We start from the raw sequence: 21,075 nt of genomic DNA on the forward strand, positions 1-21,075 counted from the left end.
TAGATGACCGTCACAGCCAGTCCTTAAAAGCTGATTTTAAAAAGGAAGATGTTTAAGTTTGTTTTAAAACTAAGCAAAGAGGGAGTCTGAGGAAGCCCCTTTGAGTGTTTGATTGGATGATCTGAGGGCCGTGGCACAGGGGCGTAAGTATAACAGGGCAAGGGGAGAAAGTTGTCTGTGGGCCCACTGCCTTGGGGGGCCCCCCAGAGGCGTCACATGACTGACTCCCCCAGCCACGCACCTACCCGAGCTTCCTTCAGTTGTATTCATCCTCCGAAATTGATGTGAGTGTTAAGACCTGGAGCTACCAGAACAGCATGTCTTTCTCTAGTACCATTAAATGACTTGCTTCGTCCACAATTTACAAAACCCTTGTTGTTACCACTATTCAGCCTCACTTAAGATTTCTTTACTCCATGAGCTGAGCTTCAGTGAGGGGGGGCATTTTAAAGTCTTGTCTCTGGGCCCACTCCAACCTTGCTACGCCCCTGCCATGGCAGATTCATATGGGTGAGTGAGTCCAAAAGGTAAAGGTAAAGGTAAAGTATGCGGTCGAGTTGGTTTCGACTCCTGGTGACCACAGAGTCCTGTGGTTGTCTTTGGTAGAATACAGGAGGGGTTTGCCATCAGTGGTGCACCTAGATGATTTTGGTGCAAAGCCAGCCCTTCCGCGAGGCACCCCCATCAGGTGCTTCCCCCACCGTGAGGCTCCCCAAACCTACTTTTGGGGGACCTCCTGCTGCGGCTAACCTCTGTGCTGTTTCACAGCCGTTTCGCGGCCAAGAGGAGGCAGTGGGGGGTGGGTTTCGAACGGAGTAGTCAATCTCCTCCTCCCCCTCTGCGGCGGCAATGGGGGAAGCGAACCCTGGCCCCTCTGCCCAGCAGCTGCTGTGAACTGCAACACATGCCTGAGCAGTTCAGAAAAAGATCGCTGCAAGTCTGTGACATCACAGGCTTGCGACAATCTTTTTCTGAACTGCACAGGCGTGCCTCACAGTTCACAGAAACCACGGGGCAGTGAGGATGAGCACAGTAGTCATTCCCCCCATCGCCACTGTTGCTGCTGGGGGGGAGGAGATCGACTATTCGGCTCACCCCTCCCACAGCCACCCCTCGGCCATGTGGTGAATTTTTTTTTAAGGCACGTAGTTTAGCTGCGGCGTGGTGGGCAGGCGTGTGGTGGCTGTAGGAGGGTCTCCAGCCATTTGGAATCCCCAGGAGCTTGGAGGCCACAGACCAGGGACCCAAGGTCCGGGGGTTAGTGCGCCTCTGTTTACCATTGCCTCCTTTCATGCTTTATGAGATATCTTTCAGCATCTTCCTATATTGCTGCTGCCTGATATAGGTGTTTCCCGTAGTCTGGGAAACATACCAGCAGGGATTCAAACCGGCAATCTCTGGCTTGATAATCAAGTCATTTCGCCACTGCGCCATTAAGTGGCTTAGTCCAAAGGGTACCGTGGTCCCAAACCGTGTCAGGCTTTACACGTCAAAAACAGGCCTTTGAATCTGGCCCAGAAGCAAACTGGCAGCCAATGAAGCTGTTGCAGGATAGGTGTGATACATGTGTAGTGACTAGTGGAGAGGAGAGCTGGTCTTGTGGTAGCAAGCATGACTTGTCCCCATAGCTAAGCAAGGTCCGCCCTGGTTGCATATGAATGGGAGACTTGATGTGTGAGCACTGCAAGATATTCCCCTCAGGGGATGAAGCTGCTCTGGGAAGAGCAGAAGGTTTCAAGTTCCCTCCCTGGCATCTCCAAGATAGGGCTGAGAGAGATTCCTGCCTGCAACCTTGGAGAAGCCGCTGCCAGTCTGTGAAGATAATACTGAGCTAGATAGACCAATGGTCTGACTCAGTATATGGCAGTTTCCTATGTTCCTAGTGCCCACAAGCATCCTTGCAGCAGCCTTCTGAACTGGGAGCCACAGTGGACTTCCGAGGGAAGGGGAGATTGATATAAATTGTCCCTCCAACACAGTGTGCACAAGGGATGTGCACAAACCTGTTTGGAGGCCCTTTTAGGGGCCTCTGAACAGGTTCGAACACTGGCCGGTTTGAATGTTTGGTGGGGGAGGGTGCACATACCCCTCCCCTCACTTCCTCCCCAGACAGGCTCATGTATGATCGTGGCATTCGTGCATGCCCCTGACGTGCACACGCTCGCCTGGTACTTCCGGCCACTTCCGCCCGAAGAGGAGAAGGGGCAGTAGGGAGGTACACTGCTGCCCTGAAAGGTTTTACAGGACTCCAGCGCCGGCAGGGGAAAACCACGGGGAGGGGCAAGTGCACCCTCTCCCACCCTTAAAGTCTTCCCCTCCTCCCCTTTGAGCCACCCCCTCCCCGTTCTGTACACATCCCTATGCACCAGTGCTTCATTAGGCTGGATATTGGCCAATATATGTGCAATAATTCAGGCATACCTTCTAAACGGGATCATAGGAACATAGGAAGCTGACTTCTACAGTGTCAGACCATTGGTCCATCTAGCTCAGTATTGTCTACACAGACTGGCAGCGGCTTCTCCAAGGTTTCAGGCAGGAATCTCTCTCAGCCCTCTCTTGGATAAGACAGAGAGGAAACTTGAAACCTTTTGCTCTTCCCAGAGCGCCTCCATCCCCTGAGGGGAATATCTTACAGTGCTCACAAGTGGTCTCCCATTCAAATGCAACCAGGACCGACCCTGCTTAGCTAAGGGGACAAGTCATGCTCGCTACCACAAGACCAGCTCTCCTTCCATAGGTGGAGAGCTGAGGCCATGTTCTGTACAAACTGGAAATAAAGTGTATTTCTGTTCTCTCAGATCTCCAGCACATTTGAGTATCTATTGTAGCTATATTATTTTTTGTGACATCATAGGAAGGGGATACTTTGGAACATAATCAGTTGGACTGAGTGCTGTGGTCAATTTACACCAGTTGGGGAACCATAGGATCCTGACTAAGCTAAGCTACATTAGCAGGCTGCTAGTATAGCAGAACTGGTACACTGCTCTGCCTATCATTTTATTTTATTATTTATTATTTTACATATTTTTATACTGCCCAAAATGTACGTCTCTGGGCGGTTTACAAGAAGATAAAAACAACATTAAAACATTAGCTAAAAACAAAAACAAGAAATTTAAAACACAACAATTTAAATTTTTTAAAACAATATTCTAAAACAACATTAAAAACAATCAAAACAGTATAATTTTGTACAATGCTGGCACAGTCATGCCAGTAAAGATGAGGAGTATTTTCAACATGCGACCATTATAAACACTGAATATTCCATTGTTTTAAAAGCCAAAAGTATCCATCCAATCCATCCAATTGTGCACACTTCTACGAGGGGTTAAGAGATACCAGCCTTCCAAATTTGGTGTGAATACATTGCAAGATGGCTGAAATAAAGCAGTTTAGGTTTTTAACTGCTAAAACGTGGTTTCAACGTTTTGGTGATCTTTTTTCACCACAGATAATGTGGCTGTTTACACGCTCAGCCAACAAGGGACAAAGGCAGCCAAGCTCACTCTTGTCTGTGCACGTGAAGCCGCAGTGCGGCAGTGGCGAAGCAGCCTGAACAGCCACCCTTGCTCCCTTAACCCCATTTCCTCCTCATGTGCATCACAGGCTGCTTTTAGCCGGCACTGCAGCAGCAGCAACGGGCACCTGCTTGTCGCTGCTGGCATACCCACAATGCACTGCACACTAGCACAGTGCATTATGGGAGTTCTGAGGGCTGGGGGAGGACACATCTCATCCTTTGACTCTCCGTGCTGATGGCGATCATCTGAGTGGGCGATCCACTCGCCTAGGGAGCAACAAAGTATCATCTGTGGGGAATGTACGTTTGAGCAGCCTTACCCACCTCCCTCCACTAAGCCTTTCTCACTGATCATGAGAAAGGGCTCAATGTTTATTTTTGAATGTTTGATGTCTTTTTAGCAATCCTCAAAAATTCAGGTCCATACGGAACTGACTCGTTTTGCTGGTTTGAAAAAAAACCCATCTAGTGATTCTTTGAATAATTACTGTTTGAAATCCACACAATAAGAGGGAAAATTAGCTAAGAGCATAACTGAGTCTGCCCACTGAGAATTCTGAAGCCAAGGTTAGGAGGGGCAAATCCTGGTGACAGTTTCTAGTGCGTGACTTCCTGGTTCTGAATATAGGTGACTGGTAAGGACAGTTTTTTTATAAATTATTCTGCTATTTGTATGCATGGATTGTTTGGTCTAGGAGCGTAAATAAAACTTGACTTGACTTGACAGTCTATGAGCATTCTGGCACTTGTGTAGTTTACACAACCATTTCTCCCCCTCCTTTGTTTTCTCCCTCTGCCCCCTTTCTCTTCCTCTGCCTTTTCTCAAACTCCCACCAAAGTGGGGAAGCAGAAGTCCTCAGCAAAGCTTAGAATAAATTACTAGAAAGTAAGTCCATTGATTCCAGTGGAGCTTACTTATGAGTAAACACACATAGGAATCAGGACGAGTAGAGTTCCTAGGCGAGAATGTGGGTTCTCTTTTTCCCCTTCCTCCCAGCCCCTCAGCAAAGCATAGAAAATGAAACCCCGTTAATTCATCTGAGGCTTACTTCTGAGTAAAAATGTATAGTATTGGGACCAAGGACCCCATGCTAGGAAGTTCTGAAGAAGGAACCTCAAGGAAATCCTAAAAATGATTCTCATCCAGCAGCAAGAAACCATCATTCTGGTGTAGATTGCTCTTGAACATGGAGGTTCTACATCAGAGCCAAACTGCCAGTGACTATGGAAGCTTCACCTGACCATACTTAAGAAATGAAGCCTCCATATTCACATGTGGTTTGGCTCTCATGTAGAACCTCCATGTTCAAGGTCAATCTATACCACCATAATAGTTTGTTGGCACTGGGTGGGAATGGTTTCTGGGATTTCCTTGTTGCACTCCTTTGGAACTTTCTGGAAGCATGTAGATGAGCACTGTGAGGAAAAGGATGCTGTGAGAAGGAGGATGGCTTTTCCAGCAGCGTTTTGATAACAGAGCCTGCAATTCTATGTACACCCTTAGAAGGAAGTAAATTCCATTAAACTCAGTGGGACTTGCTTCCATCTAATGAGGGAGCAGTTAAACAATCCTTGGAAAATTGTGTTGGGGGAGGGGAGAATAATGGAGAGGTTGTTTTAAAAATGTGAGTGGAAAACACTGCAAAAATCCTGTGAGATAAACCCACCACCACTCCAACCAGCACACAGATTGTACTCAGTCAGTCATTTTTATTTCAGTCATTGACCAGAAGCATTATCTCACACAACAGCACGTAGTTTACATAAAATATAGCAAAATTTAGTCACTGAATTAGTGTATTTGTAATTAAAATTTGACAATAAAATTTTTAAAAGAAATTCATCGGAGCGACCAGGAAACGTCACAAGATAAGGCAAAATAAGAGTTGAACGATTCTTGTAGAGTTCACAATATAAGATAACGTTCAGTAGTCTCTTTATCACCAGACCCACAAGGACAAAGTCGGGATGCATAAGGAATCCCCTTGAACCTCCCATAAAGCACTGCTGTATGGAGCACGTTTAATTGAGCTAAAGATAGCGCCCGCCTAAACTTAGAAAAGGTAATATTATTTAAATATGCAGCAGGTTTTGTGCTGAAAAGGTGATCTCCAAGGTATATACCTTTTGGGATTTTAGCGACTTCAAGCTGTAGATCGATGTCAGAAATTTGTTGTTTAATCAGCTTCCTAGCGTAGTCGTAGCCCAAACTATTTCGCATATCAGGTGAAAACCCATAATACTGGGATTTAGTTTTAACAAGACGCTTCCAAGCAGAATCGAAATTATCAATTAATACCAAGGGGACAAGTCCAGATTGTGAAAAAACTTTTAGCCAAAATGCAAAAATGCATTTCCAATATTCCGCTTCCAGAGAGCCAAGGCCCGTCACTCACCTAATGACAACGTTAGGAACGCATCTAGGAAGCTGTAATATAGATCTAATAAATTTTGTTGGATAGCTTCCAGAATGACAAATTTACCAAAAGGGCCGAGCTGAGCACCATATAATAATTGTGGATACACCTTGGCGTGAAATAATTTAAGAGCGGCTGGAATATAAAGTGCCCCCTTTGTAAAGTAGAAAGATCTAATTAAATGCGCTGAAGAGTGAGCTTTCTGCACAATGTAATTTAAGTGTGCCTGGCGATGGCCCGAAAAATGGAAGACCACGCCAACATGAGATTGTACTCAAAGAATTGGACATTAGCCAAAGCATCGCACAGGATTTAAGATCTGTTCTTATATTTAAAACGAAAATGCCAGTATTGCATCCTTTCCTACCTTGTAGACAGGAGCGGATGTGCTGGTGCCGCCGGGGGGAGAGGGTTGTGGCAAGAGGCACCTTTAAGCACAAATTAATAGGTGCTTACCTCCACTCCAGCTACAGCTGCGAACTAATCCAAGCAGCAGCATGCTGCCTGGCACACCTTGCAGTAGTGGATTGGCTCCGCTACTCACCTGGCCACTGGTGTGGGATGGGCTCCATGGAAGTCAGTGGCCGTTCTGCCGCCGTGGTGCACAGACCACAGTGCATGACCCACCGGAGGGCCGGACAGGGCGCTGCTGCTCAGAGTAGTTTGCCGCTGCAGCTGGAGCAGAGGTAAGCGGTAGCACCTATTAATTTGTGCTTAAAGGCGCCTCTTGCCACCACCACCCCCAGCAGCGCCTGCACTGGCTGCTCCTGCTTGTAGAAAATACAGCAAGAAAGAGATAGTGAAACTATTCACACGATTGCTCGAAACTGGGCTACAGAAGCCCAGCCTGGTTTTGAGCAATGGTGAGAACCACTGGGCGTGTGAGCCCAGTGGTTCTCTGGTGGCTAGCCCGTCTAAGAACCCCTACCCCTAAAGCAAGCGCTCTGTTAACCTCGTTGGTTTGATCGTGTGTCATCCGCAGCTGCCTGCAGCCGCTGCTGATACATTCGAGGTGGGGGGGAAGGGGGAGAGACCCCAGGAAGGCACCACACACTTACGCGGTGCCTTCCTGGTGTTTGGGAGGCTGGTGTGTGCGTGCGGTGGCACTCTCCGTCTGCTTTCCCCCGGAGCTCCAAATGGAGCTGCAGCCGGTAGCAGGCGCGCCCAACCCGAGCAGCTGGTCGACTGGGTGGCCGATGTGGCCACCCAGCAACAAGCAACTGCTCATGTGCAGGGAGAGCAGGCTAAGCCCACTCTCTACTCACAAACCCCATCTGGCACTTCACACTCATCATGTGAAGCGCCTCCGTGTCTGACATCATGAGGAACATTACTCAAAGTAATCCTACTGAAATTAAAAGAACATGTTGAGGAATGCCTAATATCCTTTTAATTTCAATGATACTACTTTGAGTAAGCCATTATCCTATCAGCCATTAACCATCAAGTGGAGGCCTGAGGTTTAAAGGGAAGAAAGCTACTCCATCTATGCTCAGAGCAGAGGCTATATCACATGTGTACAACTTTTAAAATAGACTGCTTTCTAGGCAGAAGGAAAAGAGACAAACACTAATAAGTATTATCCAAACATGCCACAACTTTATTAACAGAGGAAGAAGAGCTCTTATCAGCTCCTTGGAGCTCAACTGTAGCCAGAGAACAGGCCCTGGAAAGGGGTGGGGAGGGCTTCTGCTCAAGGCCTGCGTGTCCTGAGTGAAGGAAGGAGAAAAAGAAGATATAAGGGCTCCTATAGGTTTCCATCCCTTAGAAGAGTTGGGGTTTCAAGAATCGGGGGGAGGGGCGCGCGGCTTTTGTTCTCTAGGGGACTCATAAAGTATAGTATGAGTCACTATACAGGGTAAAAAGGTGCAATTCAGAGGGTTAAAGCTTAGTATTTCAGTCAGACTGGCTTAAGGCCTACCACGATTTTACTGATAACACTATCCTGAAGGAAATTAAATCAAGCAGGAGAACTCTGTGATCTATGGGAAATTTTCTGGGAAGATAATCTGTAGTTTTGGACATGGTTGTCAAAGCATTTGTTATTTTTAATGATCATTGTGTGTGTATGTGTGTTCTAAGGAGAAAATGAAGTGCAGATTTAAAGTGAATGCAAATTATTTGCTTCTTGTTATGTCCTTATTCACTGCTGAATAATCATGAGTTGGACTTGGAATCACACTGCCACTATTACTGAATCCACTAATTTAATTTAATTCCCCCCGCCTCCCAGGGGTGGGGAATGTGACTTTATCATAGTGGAAGGTTTTACAAAGTTTTTGGTGGTCATCATCAGGAAGTTCTACCTTGTGGTTTGAGCTCACATGATGATGATACTGATATGATGATGGCTTTAGAAATGAACATAAGAAGAGCCCTGCTGGATCAGGCCCAAGAAGGCCCAGCTAGTCCAGCATCCTGTTTCACACAGTGGCCCACCAGATGCCACTGGAAGCCTACAGCAGGAGTTGAGGGTATGCCTCCCTCCCGCTGTTACTCCCCTGCAACTGGTACTCAGAGGCAAATGAAAGCACCCACACGATCAGAGATGCATCAGACAGAATTCATCAGGGACATCTCTAGGAAGTGATTAGGGAAATGGCACCTGTAAAATGTCTGCCTGGATGCATCCCTCCCCAGCCCAATGTACAACTGAAAGTTCAAGGCAAAGTGTGGGTGCATGGAGACTCATTTCTAAAGCCTTCATCATATATCAGACTGTACAAAGCCTTTACAGCTTATATGGCGCAGAAGTTAAGATTGGCATCTTAACTTGCAATTTCCATTCTTTTTAGAGCACAGGTGGAAATGTAAAGCATATTAACTCTCATCTTAAAACAAAGATTTTTGGATTGTTGAATATTAATATCACTGGCTGACATTTGCACAGCCTTACAAGGGTGCAGCAAGAACACCACAACTCTTTCAAGAAGTGAGTAAACTACCTGCCCTTCAGGCTTGTCTTACAGGGCAGTGTGCAGAGAGGGGGATGTGGACATGATTTTCCCTTCTCTCTTCTCCCAGCAAAAGCACTGTTTGCTCATAGAAATATGTCCCTGAAGGCTGAGCACCCTTGTAAGACTAATATCAGCCATGGAGTCTAGGTTCAAGATGGATCAGAAGTTCAAGATGGATCAGAACTGGATAACTTTACCCCATTTGCCAGGAAACATATAAGTGCAAGGGTGAAGGTCATAGGGGTTTTCAAAATGGCTAAAGAACCTTTTGCACTGCCACTTTCTACAGTGCAGCCATAAAACCTACACTGGCTAGAATATACCAACACATGCTTTCCTGCAGTAACAACACCTGCCATGCCTTGTATGAAACCTCTCACCTTTGAACTGTTTCAGCTAAAAGCAGTCTAAATAACCTAGCTGTGAATAATATGTAAAATAATATGTACACGGAAACGTTTTCCAACATAGACATTTTAATTTCTAGCACTTGAGCTGTGTCCCACAAACACCAGGTCCATAGAATGTACAGAGATATTGTGTCAATTCTTTAGAAGTTGGAGCCGTGCCAGGCAGTAATCCTCTATCCACAAGCTCCCTCTTATGGAAATGAAAAATATCCAACAATGCATTCTTGTCAACAACTCCTCAAAAATATTACTTTTGGATATTAGTGTCATGGTGCTTGCCATATAGATGTATGTCTACATAACTGTTTTATATCAGATGCTACTAGAAGGGTATCTTACATTTAGTATGCATTTCCGAGAAGTCTATCTTGTGAGTGAAAACAAACTAAGCCATAATCCTAGATTGGCCACAGTCCTGAAGTTCATGAATGCCTGAACTTAGCACTGTTGAGTATGGAAGGGGGGAAATTAGAGAAGGGTAATGGACATGAGCAGAACCAACTCCAGCTTTCAGAGCAGGGGTATAGCTTTAATTGAGTGGATGGGTTCAAAGAATCCGGATCCCCTAGCTCCTGAGGGCCCTCCAGATCCACCCCTCCCTATTTTCTTTATTATCTCCCTCACTCCAAGGGGTGAACACAGGCTTCATCTCCCCTACCTACGCCCTTATTTCAGAGGGTCCTTAGCAAACAGCCCTCAATGGGTTCCCCTACCTGGGTGAGTCCTGAGCGAGTCTCTCTGCCAAAGCCACATGACAGCAGTGGGCACAGAGATCATCTCAGGGATCAACACTGAGCCCATCTGAGGCCTCTCAGCAGCTGCCTAACAATGCCAATCCTTGATACTGGCTTTGGGCATGAACAAATCTTTGCTTCATTGTTCTTGATCATGGAAAACCTGTATTTTGGTGGCCTTTAGGATCTCAGCTGTTAACAATATGGATAAATTAGATAGCTGTTGAAAGTTGTTCTGACATTTTGATTAGCTATCAGCTTGCCTTTCCTCTTTAAGATGACATTAGACTGGATTTGAGAATCCACCCGCTGCCCGCCACACACACACACTGCAGTTAAGTTAGTAGATCTGCCTGAGCAAGGGAAGATAATAATGGAATGAGATTGTGGCCCATTTTTATTATTAATCAGCATCCTACTGACGTGTTATATTCTATGCAAGTAAATCTGTGTACAGTATACAGATCTACAGTATACTGCATAAGTATACACTTCTATCTGTACCCTGCATTTGAGGAGGCCTATACCAAAGTTCTCTTAGAGTCATTCACACAAAAACACGTGCATGGATACAGATAGCTGTACACACGCACAATGCAATGTCTGAATAGGGCTTGAGTGTCACAGCTTCAAAGAGGTGAAGGGCTCACAATAGTGAGCATCTTGGGGAATCACTTGCAGATGGCGGGGAAAGCACTGTCAGTGCTTTGGGTAGTGGATGTTAGGTGTGTGCATGGAACCATTTTTTGTGGCTCGGTTCAAATTCAAACCAAATTCGAACTGAACCGCCGGTCCATGAACCAGTTTGGTCAAACCGACTGGCAGTTCAGTTCATTCAATTGAACCGAATCGACCTAATTCGGCCTGGTTCGAGGGGCTATGCTAGTAAAGGGGATTCCAGTGAGGATTCCCCTTTACAAGTGAAGGGGAATCCTGCCTTTAAAAGGTTTCTAAGGGTGGCTGGGGTCGCAGCATGAGGTAGCAGTGCCAGCGGTGCCAGCTCCTCTAAACCCCGGTGCTCCCCTCAGCAGCATGGCCCACACAGTGGTGGTAGCATGGTTCCGGTCTCCACACATGCAAATGGCTGACCTCTGTGCATGCAAATAGCCTCCGTGCATGAGCAAAGGTCACAAAAATGGCATCCACGCATGTGCAGAGGCCCCATGTGGGCCATACTGCTGAGGTGAGTGCCTGGGTTTAGAGGAGCTGCTGCTTCTGCCGGTGCTGGTGAGATGCCCTCTAGCTGCTCCCCACCGGCCACCCTTAGGAGCCTTTTAAAGGCAGGATTCCCCTTTGTTGTAAAGGGGAATCCTCACTGGATTTTCCTTTACAGGCATAGCCCCTCAAAATGTCGAATCCGGTCAAACTGGTCTGTAATGGACCAGGCCAGGTTCAGTTAGAACTCAGAGCAGTCACCTTTTCTTGAGGCCAGTTCAGCTCCAGTTCAAACCAGTCAAAACGGGTTGCTTCAAATCACACCTGGTTGGATTCGAACCGCACCCCTAGTAGATGTAGAACCTCTTCTAGGCCTCATTCAGGGATGTAGCAAGGTTGGAGTGGGCCCTGAGACAAATAGTGAAAATGGGTCTCGCAAGAGCAAGAGCAAAGTATTGCTCAGCTGGCAATACCTTGCCAGCTGAGCAAGGCCCCCCGCTCCCTCAGGGCCCTGGGGATGTTTGTCTCCCCTTGTTCAATATTAGTGACACCCCTGGGCTCATCTGTTCCACAGTCTCACAGCTCATTGGCTTTGCGATGGTGAAGCTTTCTGACCCCATTGGAAACACCTTCCAGTTCCAAGAGTGATGTCACCCACATTCACAATTGCCAAGTTTTGCAGTACACATTTATCCAGCTCCTAATGCTCAGAAATATTCTGAAACAAACAAAAATTCTCCATGGGGTTCTTCTCCACATCCGCATGTAAATATGATTCTGCACATCGGCAGAACTGTGTTCCGCACGGGAGAACCTTTCTCTGGACAGCTAAGCAAGCTGCACACAAGCTGACTCTGGTGACATGATGCATACTGTAGTGGCGCTGGAATGCTCCACACTGGTTGCACAAACCGCATCAACACTGTTTCTCCTATTGTAACGAATGCGAGAAACAACAGTAATACTGATGGTGCAACTGTCTGTTCTCTCCAGTGTGGGGGCTGCCTTCTGGCTGCACAGCCGTCCCAACACAGGGCAGTCCAGCTTTGTTACAGGCAGCGTGCATCGTGTCAGTCAGTATCCCCTTGTGTTAAGGCTTTTTAAAAAACATGGTGTGTTTTGTAAACAAAATCCACCGATTAATTGCATAATTTGCATTTATGAATTCACCAAATTAGTTCCAAAACAAACATCACAGTTAACATGGATTCGAGCTCTAGTGCACAGCGCCATTTAATGGAATCCATCATGTTTACCCTCCTCTCAACCCAAACATCTTTTTCCATTTCCAAAGCAGCTGTTCAGCACAGCTGCAGGCTGATGTTCTGACTGATCTCTTTCCAGTTTTTATAAGTGACTTAAATGTTGCTAATGAAGATATTTAGTTAGAGAGTTACATGCTGTCTTGACTTTCCCAAGTGACATAAAACCTTTCTCTGGTTCTTTCAACCCCCGTTCAGATCCAAGAGCAGCCCCATGCAACCCTGGACCACTGCAATGAGTACTGTGTTCCAGTAAGGTTGTTGGGTCCCTTCAACTCATCTTAAACATCTGTTTAGTCTCAAGAGTGTGCTGGTCATTGTCTGGAGCACAAAAGTGACAAAAGGACTTCCAGTCTGAAGGCTACTCTACGTCCTGCAAAATTCCTTCCTGGGCAGGACTTCCGCATGGGCATCTGAGTGCAATCTGCAGGTAGATCACTGTGGGGAACAAACATCTTTTCATTTGCTGCATTCAGAGAGAGAGAGAGAGAGAGAGAGAGAGAGAGAGAGATGCGTGTAAGGGTGAATGTTGACCTTAGCCTTGTTATTAACACAATGATAACAGTCTGGGTTTTTGAGGCTTTTGTCACAAATCCATTCACTGGATTATGGTATTTTAGTCAGAATGAAAAGATGACAAAAGCCCCCTTCAAGCGATACGTAACCACATACACTGTAGATGGCTAAAAGAAACCCACCCGCTAACTGCCAATGCCAACACATTGCATAGCCCCCCCTCCCCCCACCATGACGTCTCTGACACACTCCATATCCTCCTCATTGTCCACAAATACAGCATTTGTCTGGAGACAAATGCTGTACTCAGGGAAAGATCTTCACTGTAATTGTGAATGCTCAGATCTGAGTCTGGGTCCAGAGAATAAAGGGTCACAGTCCTTCTTTGCACACCTCCTCCATGATTTCAGGAAAAGGTGTCTGGATGCTGGCTTGTATACCTAGGGACTGCTGGACTCGCAGAAGCATATTACCAGTATGTAGTACCCATCTGTAAATACATTTCAAAAAAATCATCTGATTAGCATTCTGCTCATTTTTAATTTTTAAATTAAATTTTAATTAATTTTTAAAATTGTATCCCACTTTTAAAATGTGGCAGAGCTATGTGCAGCTATTGGCACAGCACTGGCTATCTGCTGAGACCAATGATATGATGTCAGCTAGCCTACATACATCAAATGTCGCTCAGACCAGCTTTGGAACATGGAAAAAGACAAGTACTGTCTTCATCTAACAATTTCCCCTATACACTGAGAATAACAAATATTATTGAATAGATATTAAATGGGGAAATGGTAGCATATAGAGATCGAGATCGAGATAGAGATAGAGAGAGTGAACGAGAGCATAAGCATTTTTTGCATTGGTCTCACAGAGTGTGACCAGGAGCTGACGGGAAGGCCCAAAACAGCATATCTCCATTATCGATTTAAACTGGTTTAATCATAGGGAACCATTAATGGTAGGGAACCAGGGAGCTTCTCTTCCCATGAAGCCTTGGGGATGTTAGCTCTGAGCAGACTTTGGATTCTCTAACAAATCCTTCTCAGTGCTTTATCCAGACATTGTTCTTAGGATTACTTGGGGAAAGTCATGACAGCTAAGGTGATATCAAACCAAATAACATTTGAAGTGTTGATATTTGTTAGTGTGCGTACTTATTACAGCAGAATCCTCATTAGCTGAATCTGTGCCCTGGTTTATATACTTAACAATTCCATATGCAAAGCTACAGCTGCATGAGGAAAGTAATATAGGAACGGAGGTGTGCACATCATGCCCAGTCCCTGGAGGGCTGCTCATGCAATTCCTCCTTCCACTTTTTGAGGGCGGGAGTCATGTGAACAGAACTTTCAGAGGATCAGCAAGCATGGATACCCCAGCCCATACTCTTCTTCTTCCCGCACATGGCTGTGGCCGTGGGATTACTATGAGTGGATGACACTGGTGGGTAGCAGGTGCAGAAGCTGGATACTGAGCAATGTGAGGCCAGGGATGAGGCATGCCCCATTTGCAGGGGGAGGGAGAGATTTCCTGATCCGGCAGTGCATTAGCAGGAAATGCAACAGGGTTTGTTTTAGCTACATCTTAATGCTGCTCTCCCTCACCATGCCTCCTCCATCACTAGAGGGAGAGGATCAAGGCCAGCCACTATCAGTGCCAGAACAACCAGTGATGCCAGCCATGCCAGCCATGCCCGCGGCACCAGCCCCCATGGAGTAGCCAGCTCCTGCCCCATGCAGGCCAGTGACCATCGTCAAGTGTGTGGCTCAACTGCACAACAGGAGGCATGTTGACCACCTTCAGATTGCCAAGGACCTGATCACACATCATGCTGAGAGCTCCCAGGCCACCTGCGATGCACTGTGTGAGATAGACACTAGAGAGAGAGGGAAAGGCGCAAAGATGACAGGCAGGTCTTCAAGGAGGCCACAGATAAGACATTGTGTGCCTACAAAGAGATCATGAGGGAAGTGGTGGGTGCCTTGGAGCGGTCTGATGAAGCTACTGAGAGGTGGTTCGAACACGACACCAACTTCCTCGAATGCATGGCCAGCTCCATAGAACGGCTCTCCAACCAGCTGCCACCCTTTGCCCCTCAGCAGCCGCTCTATAAACCACAGCTGCTGATGCTAGAGCCCTACCTACCCACACCAGTGGGCCATTCCCAAGCCACTCTGGCCTCCCAGGGAGCATAGGGGCAGTTCTTTGCTCTCATGCAGGAGCACGTACAGGCCCGGAAGCCCCCTGGCTCACTGCAAGGGATCTTCAGGGTTCCGCAGGCTGGCCTCTTGCTAGCCATGCCTGCCACACCCCTGACCCCCTCTGTGGGTCAGTGTGCAAGTCTGTCCGGTGTCAGCTCAGCAGGCATGCCAGGGCAGCAATCCAGCACCCCTGTGTGCACGGAGCCAATGGACCCACCACAAGCCCCTCTGCACCTGACAACCCAGGGTCCCATGCAAGCAGGAGAAGGGTCTTCTGGTGCAGCCCCAAAGCCGCCACCACACAAGCCCCCTGTCAAGACAAGATTACTGCACATCATACCACCCCAGACCAGGAGCCTGGTAGCCATGGGGGTCTGGGCACACGTCCAGAAATGTGCCACCCCCATCTGATCCTCCCCTCATAAGAAGAAGGCTGCAGTGCAAGGGGGCCCAGCGTAGCCACACCCCTGCCAGGGCTGCTCAGAGGCAAAGAGGAAGGAGGGAGACAGCCGTTCTGAGGAAACCCCCACCCAATCCTCCCCCGCCACATAGACTTGCCAGTCCACCTCTAAATATGTGCCCCAGAGCAGAAGGTTGGCATGTAGCGGGCATAGCTGCACCTCGCCTTGCATTGCGATGGCACTCAGCAGTAGATATGGACCACTCGCACATGTTTGCAAGCCCCCAAACAACAAGCTTTCTTGACCAAACAGAGCTTCTAGAGTAATACCCACACCCACTTTTTTAAAGTCCCCAAAGTTTGTTCTTCTCCTCTCATACCCCCTTGTTTAAAATCCTCAAAGTTTGTTGCTTTCCTCTCAAAGGTTAGCAAGGAGGATGTAGTTTGTCTGTTTCTTTGACTAAACCCCTGCTAACTGGGCAAAGAGGCACCTTTTTAATATGGTGATTCTCTTTATTTAGCAGGGGGAGAGTAACTGGCCCTCTCCATCCCCAGCACAGGACCTCCAGTGACTGTTGCTGGTGTCTATCTTATGTTTCTTTTTAGAATGTGAGCCCTTTGGGGACAGGGATCCATCTTATTAATTAATTAATTAATCTATGTCCAGAAGGACTTTTTAAAGTCTATTTGGTTTTATTGTTTGTAGTAGAAGCTTGACTATTATCTCTTCTACATTTGTTTTAACCTTATGCTGGTCGCTGACTGAAATAAAGAGATTAGATTAGATTAGATTAGATTAGATTAGATTAGATTAGATTAGATTAGATTAATTAATTATTTCTCTGTGTTAACCGCTTTGCAACCTTTTGTTGTAAAGCGGTATATAAATAGTTTTTGTTATTGTTAAAGCTTGATTCTTGGCTCTGTAAGCTGTTGCTCACCTTTTTCTTTCAGCCCATGCAGCAACTGCCTGTGGTCAAAGGGGAAGGGGGTTCCTTTCCATGCTGGAGGGAGGAAGCACTGAGAAAATGGGTGTGTGTGTGTGCGCGCATGCCAATGATGGCATAAAAAGTCTTCCGGGGAACCCCTGAAGGTATAAACAAAGAAGCGTGGACCTGCCAACAATGTCCTGAAGGGTATTTTGGGGAGAAACAGAAAAGGGAGTCAGGATTGCAGCCTTCCACCTGGGAAGGTTGCAGAGACTCCCCTGCCAAGGAGCGAGTCCAAGGTCCTAGATCTTGGTATGTGGGGGAAAGAGGGGGCCCCCCAGAGCTAAGAACAAGAGGGATAGATTCCCCCAACAACAAAGTAGGATGTGCTGGAAGGGGGACAAAATTGGCCTATGCCTAGGCACCCTATTGGCATGAAGCTGGAAGGAAGGTGTGCCAGCCCCAGAAGCAGCTGGCTGAAACCATGCCCTCGGAAGGGCACAAATAATAGAAGCCACCTCCCTTACTGGCAGTGGCGTAGAGAGGATTCCCAGTGGCCGAGGGACAAAGTGCAGCCAAGGGGCCTTCATTGCACACCAACCCACAGCCAGCACCTCAGTGCCTCACGCCATGCCCCCTGTGCCACAACTGACATGCCCTCTTTGGAATCATTGCCAGTGGCGGCCGCCTAGATGATATGCTGACACCCTGCCCTCAGTCTGGCAGTGTGAGTGGTGCGTGGCTGCCTGGAATACGGCCTCAGCAGCCAAGAGCAGGGAGGGGCCACCCTGCCCTGAAACTGGAGGCTGCCAAACGACTGTTGGACAAATGTCTGTGATGCAATTAACAGTTTCAAATTGAAACCGCAGGTCCTTCAACCTCCGGTTTCACGTTACGGCCAAATTCGGCCTCTTTCAAGCTCTACTTCTGCTTCTGCCTTTTGTTGGTATCCTTTAAACTGCAAGTTGTAAGCTTTCTTCAGAATATTCTGGCTGGAAGGCACAATAGAAATTTGAAATGAATGATATTCAAGGTATTGTATCATCTTCACTGCACATCTCATTCTGTGAGACCGGTAAATACTATCCAGACCAAACTTAAATATTTTTTAAACTCCTATCTAGTATTCTAAAATCTGTCTGTTGAGCCTTTCATAATTTCCTTAGAAAAACTAATATTTTGTCACTAAATATTAGTTTATCGACAGTGGTATGCTACGTTTTTGTCTGCTGTTTTGTCTGCTTTTTAAAGATTGTATTACTCTTTTTAATATATATATAATTGTTTCAAAGCTTCCTGAGAATAACGTCATTTAATATGGTTATCTATCTATCTATCTATCTATCTATCTATCTATCTATCTATCTATCTAATAAATAGGTTCTGGTGTCAAGAAAGATGGCTTTGAAAAGTCCAGAGGGGAGCAATTGGGGACCTCATCTTCCTAAAAGCTTACAGACAGATAGGAGATGTATAAGATGGAAGGAGGTGGGGTGGAGCAGGAAATGCTACATATATGAGGACCACACATACAAATGTTGCCATTGTGAACCATCCTGTCCTCTTCCATGTGTAATGTCCTCCTTCCCTCCACTGTATTATTTAAAAGATGGTTAGAAACCATATAAGTCAAGTTGATGAAGATGTTGTGCAAAACCTTGTTTTAGCCTTGTGTGTGGTATTAATAGGAAAGTATAATTCTGGAGCCTTTTTGTGTTGATTATGAATCCTGTACTTAGCATCATCTCTCCTGTCCATATTTTATGATCTAGTCCATGGAGCAGTTATGTGAGTCATTTCCTATTGCAAAATTATGCTCTGTGCATTATGGAAAAATGCTGGTCTGCAGCCACTGAGGCCTAATGACATGATTACATAAGAAGTGGAGTATGATATGAGATGTATACCCTGCACAGCTTGGGACAGATAGTGGTATGTCAGCATATATTATTTACCTCCCGTGAATAAGATTTAGTATGACTCATTCAACAAGAATTTCCCCTCCCCTCTTCTTCCTCCCCATTATAATTCATTTTACATTTCCTTGTAATTTGCAAGGATACAGGTTTCTCAATAAGATACAGAACAATGTGAAGTTGTCTATCCAGAGAAGGTAAATCTTATGAAACATTTGCTCCTAATGCAGTTAGTTCCTAATAACGTACAAGGCTGTGTCGGGAGAAGGGAAATACACTTGGTTTTATGAGCTCGGGATACACTTTTGCTGACTGAACAATGGGAGTCTGTTCCTGCGATGATATGATGATGAATGTCCAAGGTTTTTTGTGCACACAGGTGGGATTGGATTCCAGCTATTGTCTGCATTTACTACCACAATCACACACTGTGCTACACAGATTGAGACCTCCATAGCATGGTATGATTATATATCTCCACTGGCCACTACTTTATGGCAGAGACCAGTCAATTGTTACCAGAACTGAAATACAAATTCACAGCAGATTCAGCTAATTTTGCAGTTGGAGTACAATGCAAGTTCAGTTTCCTGACTGGAGGATTGATTGATGTCCTTTAGCTTCTTTGGGCTCCTTTGTTTAAGCTCCTTCCATTTCTGGCAGCCTGATCTGTATTAATAGCCAGACATGGTAGTATGACATGTATACAAGTGAAAACGCTCTTGAGACACTCTTCCCTGCACAGGATCTTGTCAGTTTTTTTAATGCATTCTGAAGACCAGAGGCCTAACTCATTTTTTTACAGATTTTCTGGGCCTGTAAATCCTATCAGCAGCACTGATTCCCATTGTCCCTGGGATTTTCATGTCTCCGGTTATTGTGGTGCTTGTCCCTCCCTCCTGTTACCAGTTGGATGCCACACCTTGTTGGCGTCTCCAGTCTGTGCTTGGAAGTCCCAGCTTTAGAAGATGTAGTTCTTAGAGAGCATGTCACCTAGGGATGCAGAAGGGAGGTCAAAGGGGGCAAACTTACTTGAATACCCCAAAGGCTGAAGACCCTCAGCATACTATTACTATTGTTATCTACTGACAGCATGGGGCAGTGGTTATGGAGGAGGGCCCTGTGTTTTGCCTTGAGCCCAAGGGTTACCTTTCTGGGGCCCTGACATCACCTAACCATCTCTCTCTCTCTCTTTCTCAAACTACATTCGAGAATTTCTGATACAGGTGCACACTCTCTCTTTCTCTGTTCTAGGGGAGGATTTGGGCCAGCAGCTTACTGTTAAGAAAGTTGCTTGTTCTGTTCTAACCCTTTATTCTGATTGGCTTCAATACATCTCACAATATTTTTGGAAGATCCCAGACAGATATAGGGAAAATAAATATGTTTAAACATCTTGAAGCATGATCTATAATACAGCCTCAATTTTCTTCCTACGGTAATACATTTTCAGGCCAGGTCATGACACCCTGGACTTCTGGGGCTGGGGAAAATCTCCTTCTTCCCCTGCACATTTGGGGCCTGATGGCTTGTTCCAATGATCAAGTGATAGTGGCTGGCTTGGCTTTCTCTATTTACCCCTTGTTTTTTGCTTCCTCTGTTCCTCTTGCCCATATCTGCCCCCACTTGCCTCTGTCCATTACCTCATCTGACTCCTCTCTTCAGATTCTTGTTGTAGCCACACATAGCTATTCCTTTTGCTAGGCTCCTCAACTGGTCCTGCTCCACTCACTGCCCTTCTCTTGTCTATCTCTACATTCACAAACCCATCTCCCATGGTCTGTTTTTTCTACCTCTACCCACTGCTTTCATTTCACCTTCTCCAAGTCCTTCATGGTCACTTAGTTCTATGTCCAAACAGCAAATATTTGGGGTGCTGTTCATCCATTTTTCTACACTAATTCCTTCTACTTGTTTCCAAATCTAGTATATAATATAAAGATGCCACAGTAACTCAGCAGGTTCAGTTTCTGGTCTGGTTCTGCATTTTTTCTGGCCTTCTGTCCAGTCATAACCAACTACAGGTAGTGGGTAAGACCTCTGGTCAACTGGACAAAGTGATTTTGCATAGATTACACTTTTAGGAAAATTCAAGAAATTCAATTAGGTTATATACTATATATATATATATATATATATATATATATATATATATATATATATATATATATTGTGATTGCAAAAGGGAAGTCAAAGAAAAGTTGGAAATGTTTAGAATTTCAACTTCAAATATTCATTTTACTGTATAATGATGACCATATATGGTAAATTAGAATCATGGTAAATTTGAATCTGAGAAAGATCTGCTTTGGGGGGCATTGTCTCTTTTTGGAAATATTGATCTGATTACTGAATGTCTAAAATCTGTTGAGAAAAATAACAGCTAAAATATAATGATTAATTCAGAATTTCTTGTTTAAAAAAATTAAAATGTGCCAGGCATATTTTGGTGTGAAAAGTAATGCATTCAGCTAATTTGTAATGCATCAGTAATGCATTCAGCTAAGTGGCAAGATTGCTCATGCAAAATCTGGTGACTTTTTCGCACAAATATACAAACCAATTATTCAAAATACAGAATAGCTAAACTTTCTATTGTGGGAGGCAGAAATGATCTGCAGCTAGATGTGCAAACTCTCGTGC

The 21,075-nt window shown here is 45.6% G+C and overlaps 1 long non-coding RNA gene across 1 annotated transcript in view; it reads left to right on the top strand.

The window, feature by feature from the left end:
- The first annotated feature begins 3,728 nt into the window (after positions 1 to 3,728).
- LOC128337253 (uncharacterized) overlaps positions 3,729 to 21,075 on the top strand; it is a 58,176-nt gene continuing 40,829 nt past the window's right edge. Inside the window, exons 1-2 of the long non-coding RNA XR_008312220.1 lie at positions 3,729 to 3,829; positions 12,663 to 12,894. This is a non-coding gene — a long non-coding RNA (uncharacterized LOC128337253). The remainder of the gene's footprint in view (positions 3,830 to 12,662; positions 12,895 to 21,075) is intronic.

Source organism: Hemicordylus capensis, chromosome 1, assembly GCF_027244095.1.
Source record: "Hemicordylus capensis ecotype Gifberg chromosome 1, rHemCap1.1.pri, whole genome shotgun sequence".
Classification (NCBI taxonomy): Eukaryota; Metazoa; Chordata; class Lepidosauria; order Squamata; family Cordylidae; genus Hemicordylus; species Hemicordylus capensis.